This window comes from Scophthalmus maximus, chromosome 7 (genome assembly GCF_022379125.1).
Source record: "Scophthalmus maximus strain ysfricsl-2021 chromosome 7, ASM2237912v1, whole genome shotgun sequence".
Taxonomy (NCBI): Eukaryota; Metazoa; Chordata; class Actinopteri; order Pleuronectiformes; family Scophthalmidae; genus Scophthalmus; species Scophthalmus maximus.
In genome coordinates this window covers 11,570,596-11,589,076 of record NC_061521.1, presented here as the reverse complement: position 1 = coordinate 11,589,076, position 18,481 = coordinate 11,570,596, and the positions used below count along the sequence as shown (strand labels likewise).

The 18,481-nt window shown below is 43.5% G+C and overlaps 1 protein-coding gene across 5 annotated transcripts in view; it reads left to right on the top strand.

Moving 5' to 3' along the window:
• Nucleotides 1-18,481, top strand: part of pde3a (phosphodiesterase 3A, cGMP-inhibited) — a 64,066-nt gene that overhangs the window by 10,135 nt on the left and 35,450 nt on the right. Inside the window, exon 1 of one of the 5 annotated variants that reach the window (XM_035642349.2) lies at nucleotides 10,584-10,657. The exons of the other annotated variants lie outside the window; for them this stretch is intronic. The gene's annotated coding sequence lies outside the window, so the exon portion shown is untranslated. Of the gene's footprint in view, nucleotides 1-10,583; nucleotides 10,658-18,481 lie in introns of those variants that run through there. 5 annotated transcript variants of the gene reach the window in all.

Genomic DNA, 18,481 nt, shown 5'->3' with positions numbered 1-18,481 from the left:
GCCTGTCTGTCGCTGCAGCCAACAAGGCTTCTGCTGTTCTCCGCTCAATGCTATGTTTTACTCTCTAAATATGTTAGAGAGAAGAAAAAAAATGTGTCTGTACATCTGTCTGTCAGTCAGGTTATTTCAACCCTTGCAGGGGCGAGAGTCTTAGGGTTTAGGGCTGTTTTCACACAGTCACTTTCAATTAGTCAGATATTAAAAACCCAAATGTATAGCCGTAGCTCTGTGCTGAATATGCGTGATGGTACACACAGTGTCTATATGATTTGCATTTTCCTGGACACACCATGTGAACAAATACCAATGTTGGAATGCTGGTAATGATGGTCAGTTAAACCGTGTGGATTAATTTCTGTACCGCTTTGGTCACATTTCTGAATCTACTCTGTAAACAGCAACCGCTGATGGTCAGTTCAAGGAAATGAGTTATTTTCATCAATTAAAAATAGCAATAAATGAGGGGAGTAGTCAACAACTGGAAAGCAGTCAGCTGTTGTTTTTTTATGGTTATTAATGTGGAAACAATAGAAAAGAGCTTTTTTTCCTCTCTTCAATGTGCCAAGCGCAGAAAATATTTACTGGTTCCCATATTGTAGAAAGTGAGATTCCCATCTCTCTTCTGATTTTAAAACAGCCCTAGGTGCTAAATAAATACTGTGAAAGTATCAAAGCAGCCAGTCCACGGCAAAATGTACACAGCCTGTATTCAGAAACTGTGCCCCAAAATGAAATGCCAGGACTTCCGTAACTTTGCGTTGTCGGTCACCGCCCTCAGCTGTGCCCCCAGCACGACCCACCTAGACCCACAGTCCAACCACTGGTTCCTCTGAGTAACTCAATGACTCTCAGTGAAGAGATAATATCTACTGCCTGGAGTCGGAGATCTGAAAAAAAGAATATACTGTTTGACGCCTCTGTCTCTGCATGTATTTCTTATATGCAGTCTTCCTCTCTTGCTCTCCCTGCTGCCCATGTCCCTGATATCCACACTGGTCTTCTGCGCTCATGCATGTTCCTCATGGCTGGCCCGCAATGCACACCGGCACTGCACTGGTCCAGGTGGAAGAGCATTTTAGTCCAAAATGTGATGGTCCGGCTCATTTCGGCGCTGGCTTACCATCGCTATTTGCATCTACAGATGAGTTTTACCAAGCTACAGTAGCAATCCATTACCTGTGGTGACGTCTGGGAGGCTCTGTTTTCTGCTGATTGGTTGAACAACTTAAAACATGTGTGTGAGAGAGGGAAACTACTTTGAGATGCTTTTTGATACTTGAAACCACAAATACATTGTCTTACGGAGATCAAAATTCCAAATAAAACAATGGAATCCTGTAGAATATTGTATCTATAATTTTATTTTCAAATTTTTTTGTCCTAAGTCCGTTTTCCCAAGTCTTGGCTGAGGGCCAGGCCACGGACCAGTAGGGACACTACTCTTCTATACATTGTAACCACTTTTTAACACACACACACACACACACACACACACACACACACACACACAGGGTTCAGCAGACTGGCTAAGCAATGTGTCATTGATCCGATGCTGCTATGCTCTGCATTGCCTGGAGACACTAAATTATGTCAAGGCTGATGTGTTTGTGTGCAGGTGACGTCCGTTTATTCTCGGCCACACTCAATGGCTTTGAACAGCTGGCTGTGTGCATATGTGTGTGTGTGTGTGTGTGTGTGTGTGGTCAGACATGTCCTGTGTAGTGGAGATATTGGGCTGTTGGTTCCAGACACCTCTTCCTTCATGGGGCAGAAGCTATCCCGGATCAATGCACGCCGGCTCAGGTCACGTCTTCAGATGGAAAAAACAAAAGAGAGAAAAGACACGCCATGACAGCATGTGAGTCACATTGATAAGACACGTGACACTGTTTCGAAAAACATCCTTTCGTCCTGATAGATAACAAAGCCACATGCTCTGTGTTTTTTTGGGGGGGAGGTAAAAGTTGTTGGGGACTCAATGTGTTTGGGGATAGAATCGGCATACTGGGCCTTTGGTGTTGTGCCTCGGGCTGCCTCAGTGTTTCTGACCCCACACACTCTCTCTCCATAGTGTCTTCTATTAGCTGCTGATCCACCGATCCCTATCTTGTATCCTTTCCTGACGGCTTAAATGAAATCTCTGTATCTTCTATCGCCAACACCTCTTCTCTTCTCTTCTCTTCTCTTTTCTTCTCGTCTCTTCTCGTCTCCATTTTGACAGTGTAAAAATGTTGGTTTCAGGTCCTTGAGGCAGTTCAGCAGCCTCAGATCCGGGATCACCGTGGAGTCCAAACTGTATATCTGTTCTTTGAGCACTACTACCAACATTGTCTGAAATTCTGGACCTCTCTTTTACCTCATACTTATCGGTCTCCCATTTGAGCTGATGTAAGAATGTGTGATGACGTTTTTTTGTGCGTGTTTTTGTCCTGCGAGGATAATCAACCTTTTACCTTGTGTGTCACCGTCATGGTCAGACCCACTTCAGCGTTAAGATTTAAGAATTGTGAGACGTTTGGCAGGTGATTCATCAAGGTTTTGGAGAGAGTGTTTCCATTGTAAGGACAAGGAATGGCATGTGGTGGTTTTGGCAAAGCTCCACGAACTGGAGAGGCAGAAGGACTTTTGACGTCATCGGGAAACGTGACCCATTTCTCAAGAGGCGAGGAGCCTTGGGCTGGTTGAGCAGATGTTGCACAGATGAGCCTGTGCGCGCGCACACACACACACACACACACACACACAAACACATTTACCCTGTAAGCACACTTTCTACTTTGCTTTATTTTCCATTCAAATACCCATAGAAAAAGAATTGATGGCACAGGAACTTAAGCCGGGTCTCACATGGGTTTGTGGTCGAGCGCAGGCGAGAACTGATGTGGTCGTGAGCATGTGCGCCGGCAGGAGACTTACAGCATGACAAATGCTCTTTATTAGTAACACCTATACACCTGCTCATTCGTGTAATTAACCAATCAGCCAGTCATGTAGCAAAAGTGCAATGCCGAAAATGATTCAGTACAGTTCAGGAGCTTTGATTAATGGTCACATCAAATATCAGAATGGGGAAGAATGTGACTTTGACTGTAGCGTGATTTTTTTTTTGCTGCCAACTGCAAGGGTTTGAGTTTTCCCTGAAACTATTGTTTCATGATTTTCATGCACAACAGTCTCAAGAGTTTACTCAAAATGATGCGAACATCAAAAGATGACGGATGAAAAGGATCATAAGTTCAGCTCTGCATATGGAAACTACTTGTGGATGAGAGAGGTCAGAAAAGAATGGTCAGACGGTTTGGACAGAAAGGCAACGGTAACTCAGTTAACCACCAACTGTGCTGAGCAGAACCCTCGAGGATGGTCTGCAACAGCAGAAGACCACGTTGGCTTCCACTCCTTCCCGCCAAGAACAGAAACCCGAGGCTGCAGTGGGCACAGTCTCGCCAAACTAGACAATTGAAGACTGGAAAATCTCAGCCTGGGCTGATAAATCTCTATTTCTGCTGAGGCACAAAGATGATGGGATCAGAATTTGATGTCAACTGTGGGGCAATCCACTGTGATGTCACCCATTGCTTTGTGACCTGTGGTTTTGAAGCCTCGGTGTTAGCATTTTGTCCAGCGCTGTCTTGTTTCTATTTGCAACCAGACATATGAGCGGGGCTGGGTCTGACTCAGAGCTCGTCCACTGTGTGCCCACCTACACCTGCAACTATGCACCAATTGGACGGCGCCAGTTGTCAATCATGCTGTATCCACGCTCCAATGCATATGGTGCTTTATCGTCTATCTTAACCCAAATTAGACCACAATTAAAAAAAATGAACCTCATGCTGTATTGGAGAAGACTTGAAACTATGGATCGACACCATAAACCCCTCAGGAAAATGTTAACTGATGTTAATAAATAAAGTGAGAAGTCGAATCATTTTCTCATAGACTTCAACAGAAATGGAGTGAGTTACCACCTGCTGATGATTCCAGAGAATACAGGCTTCAGGCATTCCCTCATTGGCTTAAAATTCTGGAGCCGGTGACTACTTCCATTGTTCTAATAGAGTCTGTGGTGTCAACAGCTTGAATCCATGGACCCAACCTGCTTTTAATTCAACGGTCCAGGCTGCTGGTGTGGGAAATGTTGTCTTGACACACTTTGGGACAGTCGATACTATCTGAGGATTGTTGGTGTTCCCACCAAAGTGCTTGATGGGTTTCCTCTAAACTGGTCTCAGAAGTGTAGCGAGTGCTTCTGTTATGTAAGGCGGATACAGGAAAGACCAGGTGCTGAGGAGGCTCCATCCTGCCCATCAGCCACAGGCCATCTCCTTCCTCTCCCAGTCATCACTTTCAGACATTACATGAAGCTTTTCGTCCTGGTCTGTCAGCTCATTAGTTATGATACAATACATCAAGGTCTCATTATCTCTCTGATATTTGCACCTTTCATTGTAAATGTAAATGTAAAGGTGTCTGTCATTGTGCGTGTTTTGCTCCAGGCTGACATACATTCCCGCTGGAGCATCACTAAATGTAGCCCAATGCTTTCTGCCCCCTGTCTCCTTTGCCAATTCAATCTATTTCAAATTTTAAAGCCGCAGTGAATAATCATTATTGAACGTGAGTAAGTAGATGTATGTGAAAGGCGTTGCTCATTAGTTTCCGTACAAACACACAGGGAATTGTAATACAGCTGTCCCCGTCAGCGTTGAGGTGAATTTAGCACCTTTCAGTTTATTGTTTTGGTTCCTTTTTCCACCAGTCAGCTGTTCGTTTTCAGTTTGATGTGTAAATCACAACATTTCCTAAGAACTTTGCCAAATCATTTTTCTGTTTTTTTTCCCCTTTTAAATCTTTGTTTTAGTCAGTTTATTGGTTTGTCTTGTGCCACCATGTGAGTCTTAACTCAGTCTCCTGCGGGAGATGATAATGTTTCAGCTAATCTGATTTCAGCTTCTAAACCTGATACACACATCACGATTTGTGGTGTACTGTAACTGATCTTGTCCATAATTTGTGGTAATAAGGGAGGAAATAAAATTCAGGCATTTCACGAATTTCATATTGATTGAATCAAATCCTGGACACAGTATGTTCATCTGCGATCATCTTGTAGCAGTTCTCTTTTGGGGCAGTCTGATCTCTCTTAGGGTTTTTGTGATTTTTTTTTTTTTGTGTGACATTATGGGCTTCGACTTATTCTCCATATAAACACCTCATTTCAGGGCATTGTCCCTCGAATATTTCTCTGTGAATATTTGGACCACTTTTTGAAAGACATTTTTTGATTTCATTTATGTTACATATAAGTGTTCATAATGGAGTCCGAGCATTTCTCCATTTCAAAAAATTGTATTGCTTCAATACCTGCCAAGCCGCAGCTGGCAGTCAGTTTCCAATTTCTGACAAAAATCTGCCAAATGTCCAGGATCTATGGAAAAGGAAAATATCAATTCCCATTGATCTTAATCATAAGCTTGGCTGTGTGCTATTGATATGTTGATATTGTTTAGTTTTTAATCTGGCTCCGTTTTGGGAGCAGCAGCTCCTTCATTTGTTATTTTTTCCCCAGGGAAAAGTCCGAGGCTATATCGTTTCAGGCAGATGTTGGGTCAGGCCTTTTTTCCTGTCTGTTTGGAATTCAGACAAAGTCCAGACAACAAAATGGTGGCTCCTCCTGTGAAAACACTTCTCGCACATGATCTCATTATTTCGGAAATGTCAATGGTAATGAAGATTGGTCACTTTCAAGAAGCAACTCAATTTACTGTGAGTAAAATCCTGACGTCTCTCGTCACGGCCACAAGCTTGTGGTTGTTCACTCTGCTGCTGTGGCACAGTGAGCTGGGAGCCGACCTGACAGCATTACATGCTTATACAGTTTATTTCTGCTTTGTTTCACGTGTGCCCATATTGTTGCTTGACAGCAGGAATGCAATTGGATGTCGAAGGAAATACAAACAGACGACACACACGCACGCTGCACGCACGCACGGACGCACGCACGCACGCACGCACGCACGCACGCACGCACGCACGCACGCACGCACGCACGCACGCACGCACACACACACACACACACACACACACACACACGTTAAAGGGGGCCAGTGCCTGTGATGTTGCCACAGATGTAATAAGCTCTCATTCATTTCCACGTTGACAGAATGTTAAGACTGATTCAGGGGCCGGTAGATGAAAAGGTCAGTGGGCTTGTTTTGAGTAAGTGTAAGATTTCCATCATCACGCCGCACGTTCTACCAGGCCCCATCCAAACTACACAAACAGTGTCTCTGAAGCCCTTGACAGCCTCGATTCTGCTATTAAGTCAATAATCTGCCCTCTCTCCACCTCCCTCCTCCCCTCACAACTGACCTGCTGCTAGTTTACGTACTTCCCTTTTTACTTACCCTCAACAACGCTTGTCCAAACGGCAGCACAAGTTTCCCCCCTCATGTGTTTCCCTTTCCCCCGCCGCGCCATTTTCCAGAATTCTTCCACTTTTTTCTCTGCTCCCCAACTCTCACCCGGCACCTTTCATTGTTTCCAGACAGAGGTGAAACACTCCGAGGGAAATGTGTGGAACGTTAGAGTCAGTTTGCATGGAGAAAGACACACACACATACACACACACACACACACACACACACACACACACAGAGGAGGAATTGTTCCAGGAAAGTGGCATCTGTGCAGGCCGTTAGACGGGATTCACTGGACCTGTGCGGCCCTTTTACATATGGTGGTCAGCTGCTGGAAAGGAACTGGAACCAGGGTCACATTTGAGAGAAAACATTAGGGGAGATGATGCATGTTGGACGGACACACACACACACACACACACACACACACACACACACGCACTTCAAAGTCCTGTAAGGCTCTCCACTGCTGCCGGCGTTGCACTGGCCAAGTCGTTCATATCCACAGGGCCTGCTGTGGCTGCAGGTCGCTGCAGACAACTGCCCCGTGGGCTGCAGATAAACCTTCACTCTGTCTCACATGTCTGGAGGCTCAACACATTCTGAACACTCATCTGCTCTCGGGTCGCCCCTTGAATCATAGGCCCTACGAAGTTTGACATTTCCGAGGTAGTGTGAGGATCACGAGTAGAGGTTTGTGGAAGAGAGTGAACTCTGAAAGGCCTCTCATCAGTAGCTAAACAGTTATTGTTGTAAGAAAACCTACTGTAGTGATCGCTGTAATGGTTCTTCTGAGTGAAGGTCTACCTCCGCGAGCGAGTGAGGAAGAAAGCAGAGCAGGCGGAGGGTGGTGAAGGAGTGTTTCGCATGGTTTCGGGAAATAAAGTATGGAGGAGGCCTTCTCTTCAGACTATGCAGCTGTGATTCATTAGTATATTTGTGTTGTTAGGTCTGAGTTGACTGGTCCAAGTATGGACCCGGTCCAGACCCGGCCAGGATACTTCCCACTGGGCCAACCACACATCTTTGAACTTTTCTCACTGCTTCAATACCAGTGTGCAAAGAGAGATTCCTATTCCATGTGTGAGGGATAAAACATGATTGTATTATAATGTATTTGGAGCTGATGTTTTCATTTTTCTAAAAGTCTAGAGGGGGAAAAAAATCCCAAACCCTATCAATGTTAATTTAACAGCCAACAATCATGGTTGGATGGGACAACATTTTTTAGCATTAACATTCCTGTTTGATCCCCGCTGTTATCAACTGTTCTTAAATGTCTTTTTCCCAGTCTTTTCCTCAGTCCTCAAAGTCCGTCTTTTGCAGCAGGGATCTTATAATCTTAGGAGAAGGATTCAGAGGAACAAATCTAAAACAATCTGGTCATAAAAAATATCAAAATCAAAACCATTCTCCATTAACAGATTAACGTTGCTATGGCTCATTAAGTGCATTTCATTGCCCATTAATCGCTGATTTATTGGTTCTTGCTCCACATATCCGAGTTTACTTGGGCAAGGCACTGAATGACCAAATTGCCACTGCCACTATTGTTGTGTGTGAATAGGTATAGGAGCAAATTGCTCAACGCTTTGTCTGTCAAGGTAAAAGTTGTGTGACATGTAACTATTAGAAATCACAGCGAGCAATTATTGTATTATATTCTGTTGAATACAGAAACATCCTTCTTCCTAAGGTTTTGGCTGCTTCTAATCTATTAAACATATGGCTCCTATATTTAATCAGTTATTTAATGAAATCATTTTTACTGCACAGGCAACGAGTGAATATGTGAAAGCTTTTGGCTCAGTTATTTTTTAGGTGATCTGATGCTGTGTCATTGCCATTTTTATAAGAAAACTATTCTACTACTATCAATTATCACTATGTTGTGAGGTTTTGGTCCTGCGGCCATTCATGGTGGTGATATCTTTCATATCCTTGATAGATGAAACTTTTTTTTGTATTGGAATTGATCATGTTCTTGATTGACCCAAAATAGGCCGTATCTAATAATCTCACATAATTTTGGGGTATTTTTGGACAGATTTTTGTGCGTTATTGTAAAGTGGAAAGCTGATTATTACACCGTCTACAGTAAAAAAAAAAAAAGTAAAAAGTATAGACAGACAACATTTGACACAAGGATAGTTGTTAGTATGTAAGGAACTTACACCATTTTACTTCCATTAAATAAAGTGGATTGCCCATTTAAAGCGACATGCTACATTTACAGTAGATATGCAGTAGAAACCAATGTGATCACATGCAATGTCATTGCATTTTTCAGGAGTTCAAAAGGAACTCCTTCGCCCTGTTTGAGATCAGGTGCGGAGAGCCTCCCTCCGTAGGTCAGGTAATGTTATGGGAGAGAATTTTTAAAGGTAAATGTTGCTTCTGGGTGGCATGTTGTTGGTCACAGTGATATTACGAGCGGCTCGGCCCTCTGAGGGGATCCTCCTCACCTTGTTTGAATGTGTTGTGTGTCAGAGCACCTGGTCAGAGCCTCAGGCAGCGGATGTGACTGCACATGCTGCATGAATATGAGTCTCATTAAGTTCACTGGCCTGCCAGGTGGACTGCAGCTTACACACACACACACACACACACACACACACACACACACACACACACACACACACACACACTCACAAAAGCTGTAATGCATGTGTGCTTGCTAATAGGTGCACACGTAAGACACTTTCACACCCTTTGTGGGGACAGACAGACAGAGGGAAAGAGAGTTGTTGGGCTTGTAAGCCCTCTAATCCGATCAACTCAGATATGGTATCATTGTAACCAAATTAGTGATGATGCAGAGTGTAGTATATCAGGTTTTGGTCAGAGCTCAGTCACATTTGTGGCAGAGAAGTGACATGGAACACTTGTCCCAAATGCAATAACTGAACTTGCGTCATGCACATTAAGGATAGTTGAAAGTACAGATGCTACAGACAAAGAAGGAGTGACGCTGGGCGAAGCTTCCACGTGTAATGTTCTGTACAAACACAGAGAGAGAGAGAGAGACAGGTGCCTATGACTGGAGCTCTGATACACTAACTATGTGTCTTTTGATCACAAATAATGTGTCTCATTTGCAGTGGATACAAAAAAAGAAAGAAACAGTGGAGAGGGCCATTGCAAACATCTGTGTGCAATATTTGGTATTAATATCTTGGCAAGACATTTGCTCATAATTCTCGTTAATTTTGAATTGTTAAAATGGGAATTCATCCGTGTTTATTAGGATTATTATTATGATTATATACTGTTCTTTAAACACGGGTGAAAATTGTCTTAAAAGTGGTGTTAAAAATGCCACGTGCATCACAAGCTCACCGTTGTTATCTTTTTTTAAATTATTAGCATTCATTTTTGCAAATTAATTAGAGAGAACATGGTGAGCAATAAACAACTCATTTTCATCCAAATTGTTCTATTCAGCTGTTGCCCTCATTTAATGTCTGTGGTGATCTCTTCCTTTTTGCAGCATGGTCGGTGAAGACACATGAAATCTAAGTAAAAAATTGTTTAACTAATTTAATGCTTTGGAAATAAATTAGGTATACATTATACTGAAAATATAAAACTGTAAACAATGAACACTGAGACTCTTTCTATAATGAGCCTTGTTATTTACTTGAGATAATAGAGACTGTGGTACTTTTTTGTAAGAGTTGAGGCAGCAGACTAATGTTGGACTAAATAAACTGAGGGTTGTAACATTAACATGACAGCGATGAAGGGTTAAATGTGCATCTTCATCTTTATCTTAATAATAATAGCGCAATACATACATTAGCAACTTCCTATGTTATAAAAGTACATGAATAAAATGCTATATAACCGACAAAGCATTTTGTATTAGCCAATTGTAAGTTGTTGAGGGTCTCTGATTTTTAGTCCGTCTCTCAGTCCAGGACAAAAGCATTTCATTTGATTTAAAAAGATGGAACACCCACAGCAAACAGCTTTGTTTTCAATGATGAATTGAATGAATTAAATACTCTGATGATAAAAATGTTGCTGTGCTCCTCTTGTGAGAGGCTGGACTGAGCATCACGATGGTTATTTATCAAGGCTTCAACAGTAAAGAGGAAACAGAAAAGCTCCTCCTTCATATCATTACTCTTCAACTCACTGCTGTTGTCGAGCTGTGGCATTGCTCTGCTCCCTCTCTCGCACCAAATACCACATGGACATTAACTTGAGGGATCATGTTGGAATGAAGGAAGGTGAATACTTTAAGAGATTATCTGTTTTATTTGTTCTAATTTAGTGCAGTAGTGTAGTGGACGTTTTAGGTGAAAATGTAATATGTTAACAGTTAATATGATCACGGCTGAAAGTACCAGAGCCAGTTGTGGATTTTGGGGCTCTGTTGACTCTGTCTGGACTCACCTAATGGCCTTTGTGGTGGGAATGCATGCGGCCCTCAGTAATGGAGTCTGGATCACATGTTTGTCTCGGAATACTCTTCTCTGATAGGCCCGTGGTTCTTAATTACCACAGTGACTGTTTATCCACACTGTTTGCCTGGATCCTTATCAGCCCTAACAGTGTTTTAACTCCCAGTGGAGAATGTGTGGGAGATGGCGAGAGGAAGTGTGCATGCGCGTGTTGTGACGCACAATAGCGCACATGTCGGTGCGCATGTTTGATGTACTTTGTCAAACGCGGGTCAGAATGTGTGGAATGCAGAACATGCAGATTTTGCCAGAGATACACTCTCGGTTGTGCTGATGAGACGCAGTTTTTCTCTCCCCGTTGTCGCGACAGAGAGCCGGACTCGTGGTCTGCAGTCACCGCGGTGACACTGGTGTCGAGGTTTCAGCGCCGAGCGACGAGTGTTCGAGTCATTGCCTCATTCCTCAGCACCAGGGTTATCTGGCAAACGCTGAGTTTGCACGTTTTCCATCCCAAATCAGGAGCCCTTGTAGAACTGTGCCAAGTCTGGATTGTAAAAATGTTCAGTGTATCATCAGTCTGCTTTTCATTTGAGGTGGAGCTACTAGAATGAGTTGGCACTGTGTGTATACGAGTGTGCGTGCGTACGCTTTTGTTGTTGCCTCTAGTGTACGTGTGGTGTGAGTGCACGTGCAAATGCAAGCATGTATGTAACCTGAGCTCCGGCCATCTCCCTGTGTGTGAGTAATGGTCCCTGTTTTATTGGCCCGCTCCTCAACAGACTCCATGAGTAATCACATAATGCCTGCTCTGACGTCAGAGCTGTTTCCATGGTAACACAGTGCTCCCCACTCTGGGGAGGTGCGTTCATTTTTTTTCTTCTTTCCCCCACATCTTGTCCTGTGTGCGCTCAAAGACATTACTTCTACAGCTGAAATCTCCTCCCCCTAGTCTATAGTTTCACAATTTGCTTGTATGATTAGAGCCTTCTTCTTTTTATTTCATCATCCACCCATTTCTCACTGTGAGCCCCTCTCTCTCTCTCTCTCTCTCTCTCTCTCTACTGTCTGATTTAGTCGTCCTCTGTCTCTCTTCGGCTCCCATCTCTTTCACAATTAGCCCCCGGTTTTTACTCTCTGTCCTCTCGCCCTCCCCTCTCCTATTATTCTCATCTCCAAAGTTCGTAATGCCTGACGAACCACCCCTCATATTTCCACGCCAGATGTATTCGTTTTTCTGCCTGCCTTTCATGGGCTGTTGAATTCCACTGAACGGCTGACCCCTCTCTTTTCTACAGGTTCTTCGTCTTTACAGCTTTGCCTTTTCCTTTCTCTTCCCTCGCTCCGGTGAGAGGACGAGCTCGGATGAAAAGGAAACATACTCTCTTCTGTATCTGTGCCAAATGAGATTAATATGGCTCCAGCCATCCCCAGGGTGCCAGGGGACAATAAAGCAAGTTCAGTTTTAGTTTATATATAACTGAATTGAAAAAAGCAGCATCATGAAAATGACTACTTATTTAATTTCATGGGTGCCGGAGTACACAAATAATCTATTAATTAATATGTACCGAACTTCAAATTAAGTCAGATATACTTGGATCTGCTGTTCCTCCCCAATAACCAGTGAGCTGTGTAATTCAAAGTACATCAATGGCCAAAATCCGTCAGAGTTCCACGAAGTCGTACTTTTTCCAATCCTGAAAAAACATCGTCAGCCTAGTGGCCGGTCTGTCCGGCTAGCCAAACACATAGGGAAGCCGTTAATGGTGTTGTATCTGTTGTCATTACTCAGAGAGATGTGTTCATGCTGAAAGCATTAAACTGCCTAATGCCAACCCATTCCCCGATTGAAAGGGGTAAAGAGGTAAAGGGGTGTATCTCTGCTGAGGAAAGGGGCATTACCGTTTCCCATACCTCGCAGCGATCCACCATCCCTTCTTTGTGGATGTGGATGCGTGACTCCATTACTCCTCCAGAGTGTGATTGGTAGCTAACAATGAGGACTGACTGGTTGTCTGGGTGACGTGTTTGAGTCGGGGGCAGGAGCGCCGTAATAGACTCTGTGTCTCTGTCAAATCAACAGGGCTCCGCTCGCACAGGTGTCCGTCTCCATTTTCCAATCAATTAGACCCCAGTGGAAAATAGGCCGTGTGACACAGAGGTGCGTGCGTGCGTGCGTGCGTGCGTGGTAGAGGAAAAAGAGTCAGACAGAGGAAGCACAAGGAATAGTTCATGAGCGTGTGTGTGATTCAGAGGCAGCCATACCAGATGACGGCCGTAAAAAAAGAAGTGCTGCCTTACAGCTCAGCCTTGAGACACGGCTGGGTTTCTGGCTGACTTGGCCTCGAGTCTCAGGGCCCAGGGTCAGGCAGAGCCATGCCCATTAGTGCATTGGTGCATGTGACTGGAGCTGTGACCTGCGGCACCCAGGGACCAGTATCGAACCATGACCCAGCGAAACCGCAGTTTGAGGGTGTAATTGCCGGAGGCGAGGCCCGTTCTGCCAACGCAGGTGGCCTGGTTGCTCACATTTGAGCGTGGCACTGCCGGCTCAGCGAAGGGATCGAACTTGCCCAAGGACAAGGTGAGCGTTGGAGCCGGGGGGGGGGGGGGGGGGGTGGATTCACATGCTGCAAACAGGAAGTAATACATGCAACTTCAAGTAGAAATGTTTGGAAGCTCGAAGAGAGGGCATAAGGCTCTGTCTGCCTGCCAGCTTTTCTTGGAGTCACTTAGTAACACTTATCTCATCTGATTAATTCATATAAAAAACAGTTTGGGGTTTATTCTGTCTCTTTTGTCCCCCGCACAAAATGTAAATCCCAAAAATATGAAATGTTGCTGCCCCATAAAATGTGACACATGGAAAATACACTATCCTACCACAACAATCTCCATGCTAGTTGACCGACGTCATTTGGCCGTTGGCCTCCAACTTCTGACAGCTCGTAATTGTTGCCGTGGTGAGTTTGTGATACTGTAATCGTCGACAGTGAAGGGTTTGGGTGTGGACGCAAGTCGGGCGAGGTCTGTTTGTGGATTCCTCCTCCACCATCCTCTGCAGGGTTTTACAGTATGACAGTGGCGGTGACAGTCAGATCTGTGAGGTCTTCACATCCCAACCCTCCTCTTTATCACTGCTAGTTGCTGGTGCTGCTGTACTTATCAGGTCATATGTGGAGAGATGATTTGTTTTGGGGTCTGTTTTCCATTAGATTGATGCGCACATGAAGATAATTCTTGTGCAGATTTTTTTCGGATGGAAAAAAAATGCCCACATTTCCACAGTTTTTAACTCCAGGGTGGCCATTTTGTATTTACAAGTCTTACACAGTGCAGCCTTATCAACAGTGCAGTTGAAGCTGTTTATAGCTCAGTTTTATGATACCTCTGTTCTGGTCTACCTCCCTAATTAATTGAACTACTTCCCATTATACTGGATTATCCTTTCCAATTGGGCATTTTTCGGGCCAGGATTGTGAAAACACCCTGGCTGAAGGTCGTCATTTATTCAGACATTATTTGTTTCTGCTTTTACATGGTCTACGGAAAGTGCAATTACAGCAATTACAGATGAGAAGTCACACAAGCTTCAGGCTACAAACCAACTCTGTTGCACATACATGGGATGTGAACCCCTGCCGAACACGACCTAAAGACCATGGCTAAAGCTTTTGTCTCATTATTTGATTCATTGTCCTGCCATCGTAACTGATTTGCCAATTAACAGAATAACAAATGAGGATTTGGTCCGTGCAATGGCTGAGCTTGATTGAGCGCGGCCTCCATCCCACTCTCCGTGATGTTTTCTCCTCGCAGATGGTAGCAAGATGAGCCTGCTGTTCTGTGGAGCATAGCGTGGGGAGCAGAATGTTAAAGGCAAAGGTCTCAGCAAATTGTTTCCTCAGCTGTGCTGCACAGAGGACTGTTTAGGACAGGCTAAGAATTTAGAAGGTCTTTTGGAGTTTTGTTGTCTTAAATGTTCCCTGTTGTGAGAGGGGGTATTTTTTTTAGCAAGAGAATGCAACGCATGAAGCTACCATATTTTCAAGGACAAAAACAGTGAAGGGAAAGACGAGGATAAGTTTGTTTTTTTTCCTTTAATAACGACAAAGTGACACCGAGTTGTTTTTCTGTGTTGATGTTTATGATCAAATGTATTGTACATACATACATACGCATATAAACATCAGCAAATCAAAGATGCTTTTATATGTTTGTCTAAATTAAACACATTACAGTAGGAAACATGACATTACATCTTTCTTCTTTCACTTTTCATTCACCATTAATTAACTTAAGCAAGTAATAACTGTGTGCTGTACCGCTAGTTCAGATTCATGTCATTCATCCAGCTACTGTACATTATCATACATGTGCTATTTTGTTGGATCCTTGTTGCTATTATTGCCATCTGTAACTTTAAAAAGTGAAAAATACACAAATTCAACAATAAGTTCCCAACACAACAAGCAAAAGCACAAAAACATACTGTAGTTTAAAACTGAAGTATTCATGCATATTTATGTAGAGAGAGTTCTTTGTTCCCTCCATCCATCTCTTGACAGCAGTTTTGCAATTATTTATGGATTCCATGTTTAAAGTGGAACAGGAAGACTATTTCAGGCAATAGCTGCTCGTGAGCACACAACTGTTTATGAAAACAGATGGCGAATATAGAGTAGCGCTTATTTATCGGATCAGGGGGAGAAAAATGTAGCAAACACGGCCCCGGTGAAGGATTGCTGCTTTTATAATGTGTGATCTCTGATCTCACTGTTCCTCATCATCTGAGACAGTATCAGTGAGAACGGAGACGGATGAATGTGTGGAATGCACGCTGACGTCACTGGACGTACTGTAGCTTGAGTCACATGGCTAGGTAAACACAAGTAGCCGTTTGGCCTGCTGTGTGTGGGTGGTACCAGTGGCTCTGATCAGCGGAATTCAGCAGCAATGTTTCCCTTCGAAGGAGCTTTGTGTTGTCGAGTGAGAAAAAAACAAAACAAGTACTTTGTGTATTTTACTAGGATTCCTTTAATGCTTGAACAGCAAACTGATAAAGGAAAAAAAAAAAAAAAAAGGAAAAAGTTTTCCCAGCTTGTGGTCAGCCTTAATACTGTTCCAGATCCTAGGCACACATACATACATGCATGCCGTTACATAACTAAATGCACACACAGACATGAAAACAGAGCCATGCACAGACATACACTGCGGCTGTAAGGGGAAATGCTATACTGTACTTCTACTGACGGATAAACTCAGACATATGATGCACAGCGACAAACAAACACAAGTCTTCTCATACTGTACTGTTAGACGTGTGTGTTTACACCAGTTGTGGAAGATGACCAAGCACATTTACTCCAGTATTTCCTTTTGATGCTACTTTATACTTATACTTCACTACGTTTGGGAGAGAAACACTGTAAACTGATGTTCATGTCACAAAGTCAACTACCAGGAATGTGCGCTTGCGTGCGTGTCATTGGCCAACGCGGTACCATGCTGGATGATGTCGCATTGCATTGCAGCAAAAGTAAAGAAAGAAGAGCCAGCGCTCGCTTGTTCAAAAATCACAGATAACCCCCCTGTTTACTTCCTGCTCTGCACAAAACGGCACAAAGTCAAAGCTAGAAACCATCTTATGAGCATAGAAAAGATTTTGGCAACTAAAAAGAGATATTTCCCACAGAAGTTGGTGGAAAGCGGAGAATGAATTCTGGACTCAAATTCAGCAGGTGTCCAGAAACAAGGCTCGAAACAATTGTTAATGTTGCTCCGTATTCACGGGATGAGTAAATTAGCTACTGTTTGATAATATGGTGACAATATTAACATTTAATACCTATAATTTGTCAGTTTTGAGTATTTTCAGAATAATTACTGATGGCAAAAAAGAAGCTTTGAGTAAAGAGCTCTACTAAAACCATACATCATGATATACTTACTGCATAATACATTTACAATACAATATTACTACTATCTTTGGTTATTATCACATCATATATCATTTAGGTGAGTGGGACAGAGTGCTTTCAGATAGTATATATTGTTTAATGCTAGCTAATCCTCAGTGAGGCCCAGTGAGGGTGTGATTGAAGAACATGGATTTCTGTCACTTTTGGAGTCTGCGGCCTATTTCCCCAGAGGACGCCCAACATCTCCTGTATCTTGTCGCCCAGTTCGCTTCGCTTTAGGCCAGGTCTCCAAGTTGGCTAGATCTTAATGTCTTCCCCACGTAGTGAGAAGCCCACTAGAGTGTGTCACCGAAGGGCCAGTCTCTTGTTCCTCTGTACCTTCATGGTCCCCGCCGACCCCTGCATTCCCCCTTCTACATGGGGCACAAGAGCCCTCTGGGAATTTCACTGACAAAGCAAGCATTTTACAAGGTAATGGTGGAAAACCTGCCCCGTGGGGCTGACCGGAGCTTCTTCTCGGGGAACAGGCTCCGTAATGCAAATCATTCCAGCTGCAAAAAGAGGAAGCAGAGCAGATTTATGCCCCCACGCAGGTACACATGCAGTTTATTAGTTACTGGCATTCACACACATTCAAGCATGCACATGCGCTTTGAGTCCATCACTCAGTACATAGGGACTGTCCGGCCTGTGCCTTTATATTTCTACGTCAGTAATTTATAAAGGCGAATGCTTCAGTGGGCAGCTGCTGTCTGTTTTCTGGAGTCCTGTGGGAATGGGTTCTATGTGCTGTGTGTGTTTGTGTGCGCGTGTGTGTGTGTGTGTGTGTGTGTGCGTGCGTGCGTGCGTGCTGCCACACTTGCCTGAGTCAGCGCCTATGGATAAAAGATGAAATAGCGTATCCACTGGAGTCAGCGTGCATGCACAAATTATCTCACTGCTTTGCCTTTGCCTGAACTCTGTGATCTTAAATTCTCATCTTCTGTCCACTTAAATATCTCAAAGCAAAGATATAAGTTGGACACTACCAAAAAGTAGGTTTCGACAGGCCATGATTTAGCCAATAAATAGAATGATACAAAGGCTGAAGGTATTAGCCTCAGTTTTCTCATATCAATGTCAGTCCAAATTGTTTTGTTATTCAACTGTTCATTAACTTTGAAAACCCCTCTTGACGTAGATCACATCCTCCAAAAGAAATATTGCCTCCTGTCCCAGTCAGACTTATGGCTTCATAAAATGTTTTTATAGTGGAACTGTAACACCCAGCCCTGTTGTCCGAGACCTGCACTGGGCACGAAAGCAGCACAGATCCATCCATTTCTTATTGCTTGAACAAGACCCATGAGCAACAAAACAGGGGGAAATGTAGCATAACCATTTTGTCAGCCCACACTCTGGCCTTTCATAATGTAATTCATAAACACAACAGAAAGTCTTTAAGAAGACACATAAATCAATAAGACCATTTTCCATGTTGTAATGAAAGCTCTGCCGGAAAAATACCAAAGTGGCTGAAGTAGGCTCAAGGGCTGAATCACCGAGTTGATGGATGATGGGGAAATGTCGTCTTTATCTCATTGCTGTCCATCTTCTCTGATGAACTTGAACACAGCAACACATGAAAAGCACATACTGTCCTGTAAGAGAGAGTTTGCTGTGCCCATGATGTAATTCACCAAGCAGGTGCAGTCACCTCTGCGAAATGTGTCGAGCGCTGAGTGAG